General features: G+C 44.5%; 1 protein-coding gene across 2 annotated transcripts in view; it reads left to right on the top strand.

Annotated features, from left to right (window-relative positions):
* The first annotated feature begins 2,104 nt into the window (after positions 1-2,104).
* LOC133554102 (neural cell adhesion molecule L1.1-like) overlaps positions 2,105-7,882 on the top strand; it is a 123,090-nt gene continuing 117,312 nt past the window's right edge. For both annotated transcript variants that reach the window (XM_061902506.1, XM_061902505.1), the window contains exon 1: positions 2,105-2,207. The gene's annotated coding sequence lies outside the window, so the exon portion shown is untranslated. The remainder of the gene's footprint in view (positions 2,208-7,882) is intronic.

Raw genomic sequence — 7,882 nt, 5'->3', positions numbered from 1 at the left:
GGACATGGGTATGGACATGGGCATGGGCATGGACATGGGCATAGACATGGACATGGACATGGACATGGGCATGGACATGGACATGGACATGGACATGGACATGGGCATGGACATGGACATGGACATGGACATGTTCATGGGCATGGACATGGGCATGGACATGTCCATGTCCATGGGCATGGGCATGGACATAGGCATGGACATGGGCATGGGCATGGACATGGGCATGGACATGGACATGGACATGGACATGGGCATGGACATGGACATGTACATGGACATGGGCATGGGCATGGACATGGACATGGACATGGACATGGGCATGGGCATAGACATGGACATGGGTATGGACATGGACATGGACATGGACATGGGCATGGACATGTCCATGGACATGGACATGGACAAGGACATGGGCATGGGCATGGACATGGACATGGACATGGACATGGACATGGACATGGGCATGGACATGGACATGGACATGGACATGGACATGGGCATGAGCATGGACATGGGCATGGACATGGACATGGGCATGAGCATGGACATGGACATGGACATGGGCATGGACATGGACATGGACATGGACATGGACATGGGCATGGACATGGACATGGGCATGGACATGGACATGGACATGGGCATGGGCATGGGCATGGACATGGACATGGGCATGGGCATGGACATGGACATGGGCATGGGCATGGACATGGACATGGACATGGACATGGACAAGGGCATGGACATGGACATGGACATGGACAAGGGCATGGACATGGACATGGACATGGACATAGACATGGGCAAGGACATGGGCATGGACCTGGACATGGGCATGGGCATGGACAAGGACATGGACATGGACATGGGCATGGGCATGGACATGGGCATGGGCATGGACATGGACATGGGCATGGGCATGGGCATGGACAAGGACATGGGCATGGACATGGACATGGGCATGGACATGGACAAGGACATGGGCATGGGCATGGACATGGACATGGACATGGACATGGACATGGGCATGGACATGGACATGGACATGGGCATGGACATTGACATAGGCATGGACATGGACATGGGCATGGGCATGGACATGGAAATGGGCATGGACATGGACATGGACATGTACATGGACATGGACATGGACATGGGCATGGACATGGAAATGGGCATGGGCATGGACATGGGCATGGACATGGACATGGACATGGACATAGACATGGGCATGGACAAGGACATGGGCATGGACATGGACATAGACATGGGCATGGACATGGACAAGGACATGGACATGGACAAGGACATGGGCATGGACATGGACATGGACATGGACATGGGCATGGACATGGACATGGGTATGGACATGGACATGGGCATAGACATGGACATGGACATGGACATGGGCATGGACAATAATATATATATATATATATATATATACTTTTTTTTATTTTATTTTATTTATTTATTTTTTTTTACAATTGTTTTTAACACGGCTGTGCAGCACTTTGGAAACGTTATTATTGTTTAAATGTGCTATATAAATAAAGTGGATTGGATTGGATTGGATGCTAGAAAGACACGTAAGCACGAGACGACCTGGCACAGGACAAGAGGAGGCATGAGCTTAAATAGAACATGAGGGTAACAGGAAAGAGGTGGAAACAATCAAGAGTCAGGGATGACGTCAGACTGGTGACACAAGAGGAATTGCTTTTCAAAATAAAACATGTAAATCACAAGACAGCAAAAACCAAGACAAGACTTCCCTCATAAGGATATCTTTGTTTTTTTAATGATTATATTTAATTTCATTTGACTTTTATTTGCCTTCTTTAGCAATTGTGTTGTAGAAATAAAGCTGTCCTGGCATGTAGAGCAACACACGTCGAAATTGACTCTTGAAACCTCACGAATGAGAAGAATTCTGTTGTGTTGCGACATCTTCAAGAATCGGAGACACTTCCCATCTCCAGCCAGCAGACGGGGATGGAGAGGTCAAATAGGGGGAGGGGGAGGGGCAGGGAGAGTGATGTCATCCGGGCCAGGCGGCCAATGACAGCGCGGAGGAGAGGAGGAGCAGGAGGAGGAGGAGGGGGGGAAGAGGAAGGAGACGGGCGTGTTTTATGTGTCGCTGCAGTGTTCACGCCTGACGAAGAAGAGGCAGCAGAAAGACGGGAGAGAGAACACCTGCAGAGGTGAGCGAGCATCATTGTGTAGTTCTCTCTGTGTGTGTGTGTGTGTGTGTGTGTGTGTGTGATGCAGTGCCATGTAAGTATACAATCATGAGCTGACATACAGTACAGTGCTGGTCAAAAGTAGAGGTACAGGTGTACAGAAGATGATGTCATGGCTGTCTTGACTTTCCAATCATTTCTTATTTTCTTGTGATTGGAAAACATAGTTGTTGCTCACAAAAAAAACACATTCATGAAGTTTGCTTTTACCTGCAATAAGGTGCTTCTGGTAGCCATCCACAAGCTTCTGCTAACATTTTTCACCATAAAATCGCTGCAGTTCAACTAAATGTGTTGCTTTTCTGACATGGACTTGTTTCTTCGGCATTGTCCACACCTTTAAGTCCGAATTTTCTAAAACCTAGCCTTGATTTAGCCATTCCTTTACCAACTTTTGAGGCGTGTTCGGGGTCATTGTCCTGATGGAACACCCAACTGCGCCCAAGACCCTGAGGACTTTAGCTTGTCCTGAACAATTTGGGGGAAATCCTCCGTTTTCATTGTCCTATTTAAAGCAGCAAAACAGGCCCAGAGCATGATACTACCACCACCATGCTTGACGGTAGGAATGCTGTTTCTGGGATTAAAAGCCTCATCTTTTCTCCTCTGAACATATTGCTGGGTGTTGTGGCCATTGGTGTCATTTTAATATTTGTCATTTTCAATCAATCAATCAATCAATGTTTATTTATATAGCCCCAAATCACAAATGTCTCAAAGGGCTGCACAAATCATTACGACTACAACATCCTCGGAAGAACCCGCAAAAGGGCAAGGAAAACTCACACCCAGTGGGCAGGGAGAATTCACATCCAGTGGGACGCCAGTGACAATGCTGACTATGAGAAACCTTGGAGAGGACCTCAGATGGGGGCCGAAAGCAATGGATGTCGAGCGGGTCTAACATGATGCTGTCAAAGTTCAATCCATAGTGGCTCCAACACAGCCGCGAGAGTTCAGTTCAAAGCGGATCCAAGACAGCAGCGAGAGTCCCGTCCACAGGAAACCATCTCAAGCGGAGGCGGATCAGCAGCGTAAAGATGTCCCCAATCGATACACAGGCGAGCGGTCCATCCTGGGTCTCGACTCTGGACAGCCAGTACTTCATCCATGGTCTTCGGACCGGACCCCCTCCACAAGGGAGGGGGGAACATAGGAGAAAGAAAAGAAGCGGCAGATCAACTGGTCTAAAAAGGAGGTCTATTTAAAGGCTAGAGTATACAGAGGTGAGACTTAAATGCTTCTACTGAGGTAGCATCTCGAACTGTTACCGGGAGGGCATTCCAGAGTACTGGAGCCCGAACGGAAAACGCTCTATAGCCCGCAGACTTTTTTTGGGCTCTAGGAATCACTAATAAGCCGGAGTCCTTTGAAGGCAGATTTCTTGCCGGGACATATGGTACAATACAATCGGCAAGATAGGATGGAGCTAGACCGTGTAGTATTTTATACGTAAGTAGTAAAACCTTAAAGTAACATCTTAAGTGCACAGGAAGCCAGTGCTCTTGAGCCAGTATAGGTATATATGTATGTATATATGTATATAAAGGTATATACAGTATAGGTATATATGTATGCATATATGTATATAAAGGTATATACAGTATAGGTATATATGTATGCATATATGTATATAAAGGTATATACAGTATAGGTATATATGTACTGGAGCCCGAACGGAAAACGCTCTATAGCCCGCAGACTTTTTTTGGGGCTCTAGGAATCACTAATAAGCCGGAGTCTTTTGAACGCAGATTTCTTGCCGGGACATATGGTACAATACAATCGGCAAGATAGGCTTTAATATTTGTCATTTAGATATTTGTCATTTTTTATTTCTCATTTTAATATAAGTCATCTCAAAGCCAATACTTAGTTTGAACCTCCTTTTACTTGCAAGGCCTCAAATTTATCTGTAATAAAAGTTGTTTTTCATTTATTTTTAATGTTCAATGCCCTTTTTTTTTATTAAAGAAACCTTGTTTTCTTATGGAACAAATATGCAATATTTTCCCTCCAACTAATGTTCAAAGTGGAATATTGGAGCATAATTGGAGGCTAAAGTAGTTCAAAACGTTGAATTTCATTCATTCTTATTTTTGAAGAGATGAAACTAAATATCCCACCAAATTTCTTGGGGATCCAAATGGTCACAATTTGTAAAAGTCTTACTTTTTTCTTCTTATGTTTGTTTTTGATTTATTTCATCTTTTTTTTCCCCTTTTTCTTCTTTGCCATTTTTGCCAGAGGAAAGAGAAAAGTATGCAACATTTTTGCACCACAAATATTTTAAAGTGGAATATTTTGATGTGAGGTAATTGGCTCAATAATCCCTAACAACATTGGTTTTGAACAAATACTCTTTTTAAAACCAAAAACCAAATACAATTCTCAAGAATCCAAAAAGTGCTAAAATAATTCATACATTTTTCAAGTGACCATTATCAAGGTGGTTGCCATGGTAACGGCCGGTAACGACAAGTCAGGAGGTGGTGGGGCATTTTCTGAGTGGGGGTCAGGACGTGGATTCTGGTCCTTGTCTGTTTGGCCGCCTTCATTTGCTGCTGTTTGTCTTTTTCCTCCTGAATTCCTGCAATACCTCCTGGCAACTTGACTTCCTTTCCCTCCCACTGAAGCTGACACTATTTCTATTTCCCTCCCACTGAAGCCAACACTATTTCTATTTCCCTCCCAGTGAGAGGAATGATCGGCATAGGAATGGGAATGTGATGGAATGGTTTGGTGTCCAAAGAGTCACACCCCTGCTAGTTACCCAACTAAAGCACCACTTTGGTTTTTATTTGTATTATTATTTGTATTGCAGCTTTTTTGCTGCGCAGCTGCCCCGCACGGATGATGTTGGGTGTCGAATATTGCCAGGTTCAAACACTCATGACATCTATTAATCAGACAAGAAGCAAATAACCAAGCAGAGACAGTGTTAAATAGGGCTCATGAGGAGACAAGTGTTTTGGCTGTACTCTAGTTACAGATCCAAACATCCCTATTACATCATTGTGACTGAGGGAAATGGGGGACACAAGATATGATCATTCAAAAATGCAAATATGTTGACACTTGGTGCTATCGCCCATTCTGTGCATGTTCTTGTCCCAGAACACAATGTTTGGCCTTGGCAGTCAGCAGGCAGAATCTGGACAGAAAACTCATAGAAAGAAAGGCTAGCTCTGCACATACACAGAAAGACCACTTCAGCATAAATTGACAATACTTTATAGTAACGGCCGTAAAGCACAAAGTTATGATGATAACATATACATAATTGTTCTTACATTTCCCTCCTACTTATCACTTAACTTCCCCAGACTCTTCTTATCCCCAGTTCTTTAGGGCCAAGTTATGTTCAACATCATCATATTTTTATATTTGTTCTATTCATATAGTCACCAGGGTCTGAAAACAGATCAGGAACACCCTCTAGGCAGGTATCCTCGTCATCAGATTCATCTTCTTTGTTGCCCGCCAGAAGGTGCATCTGAACAATTCTATCATCTGCTGGGCCAATCGCTGTGGTGATCAGACGGTTAAGCAGAGAACGCGGACAGGGAATACGACAACATCCACACAACGTCAGTATTGCTGCAAATACAGCCATAAATACTAGAATTGATGATACCAACGACTTGTAATTGCTATACGGTTTTGAAAGGCCATAAGGGAGGTTGCGGCGAGTTCATCAGCGATGACTTCAAGTCCGGCCTTTGTCCAATTTCCGAATCTCTGTACGTTGTCGTGGACGTAGTTTATTCTGTCAACATTCTTGTTAATCGTACACCACCGGCAGAGGGATAATTCGAATCCAGTTGCAACTTGATTTACCATTTTGTACTCGTCAGGTACACCTCCGGGGACACCTATCACATCAATATAAGTTGGATCTCCACGTGTAGTTCTTTTCCAATGTTCAGGTGTCAAACTGTTCAGGCGTTTTAACAATTCTTGTACAAATATTGATACATTTACTATGCGTAAGCAGTTATCTGATGATAAGATTCCCAATAAAATACTATCTATCGAACTGTTGTCCAGTGCCTAGCATGTTAATGCAGGTGTCATTTCGCTTTGGTCACATGTTTATAAAATATTGGTTTCTGCTTTGTTTCTTTGGTTACGGAGTAGATTTTGTCCCATGTAGTGCAATGTATTGTATTGTACCGTATGTCCCGGCAAGAAATCTGCGTTCAAAAGACTCCGGCTTATTAGTGATTCCCAAAGCCCAAAAAAAGTCTGCGGGCTATAGAGCGTTTTCCGTTCGGGCTCCAGTACTCTGGAATGCCCTCCCGGTAACAGTTCGAGATGCTACCTCAGTAGAAGCATTTAAGTCTCATCTTAAAACTCATCTGTATACTCTAGCCTTTAAATAGACCTCCTTTTTAGACCAGTTGATCTGCCGCTTCTTTTCTTTCTCCTATGTCCCCCCCTCCCTTGTGGAGGGGGTCCGGTCCGATGACCATGGATGAAGTACTGACTGTCCAGAGTCGAGACCCAGGATGGACCGCTCGTCGGGACCCAGGATGGACCGCTCGCCTGTATCGGTTGGGGACATCTCTACGCTGCTGATCCGCTTGAGATGGTTTCCTGTGGACGGGACTCTCACTGCTGTCTTGGAGCCACTATGGATTGAACTTTCACAGTATCATGTTAGACCCGCTCGACATCCATTGCTTTCGGTCCCCTAGAGGGGGGGGGGTTGCCCACATCTGAGGTCCTCTCCAAGGTTTCTCATAGTCAGCATTGTCACTGGCGTCCCACTGAATGTGAATTCTCCCTGCCCACTGGGTGTGAGTTTTCCTTGCCCTTTTGTGGGTTCTTCCGAGGATGTTGTAGTCGTAATGATTTGTGCAGTCCTTTGAGACATTTGTGATTTGGGGCTATATAAATAAACATTGATTGATTGATTGATTGATTGATTGAATCCCATTCAGGAGTTGTTTTGCTGATTACCTCAATTACACATTTTTGTCATGAGTAACCAATTTAACAGCCACAGGAGGAACCAATTATTGTTACTTTGAACCATTTATATACATCATCAAATGGTACGCTTACAACCGTGACTCAGCCGAGTGTGAATCAGCACCTCCAAGTCCGAGTCCATGGTTCTCGCCCGGAAAAGGGTGGAATGCCATCTCCGGGTTGGGGAGGAGACCCTGCCCCAAGTGGAGGAGTTCAAGTACCTAGGAGTCTTGTTCACGAGTGGGGGAAGAGTGGATCGTGAGATCGACTGCGGCGTCTTCAGTAATGCGGACGTTGTACCGATCCGTTGTGGTGAAGAAGGAGCTGAGCCGGATTGCAAAGCTCTCAATTTACCGGTCGATCTACATTCCCATCCTCACCTATGGTCATGAGCTTTGGGTCATGACCGAAAGGATACACTGTGCTTATCATCCATGAAGCGCTGGACTAGTAGAAAGGAAAAATGCAACAATTAAAAACAGACCAAAGAAATGTATGGAAGAAACAAAACGTCCACGGACACAATGTAATAGATTTAGTAAAACTGTACATGAACATTACAAGTACAACTGCATTAAACCACGAATAGGAAATGCTAAGGCAAGAACAACGGACTATGCTGTCCGTTCCATAGATCTGATCTTAAAACCCAGATCCAA

This window comes from Nerophis ophidion, linkage group LG06 (assembly GCF_033978795.1).
Source record: "Nerophis ophidion isolate RoL-2023_Sa linkage group LG06, RoL_Noph_v1.0, whole genome shotgun sequence".
NCBI lineage: Eukaryota > Metazoa > Chordata > Actinopteri > Syngnathiformes > Syngnathidae > Nerophis > Nerophis ophidion.
Note: the sequence above shows the minus strand (reverse complement) of the source record. Positions and strands in the feature narration are given on the sequence as shown.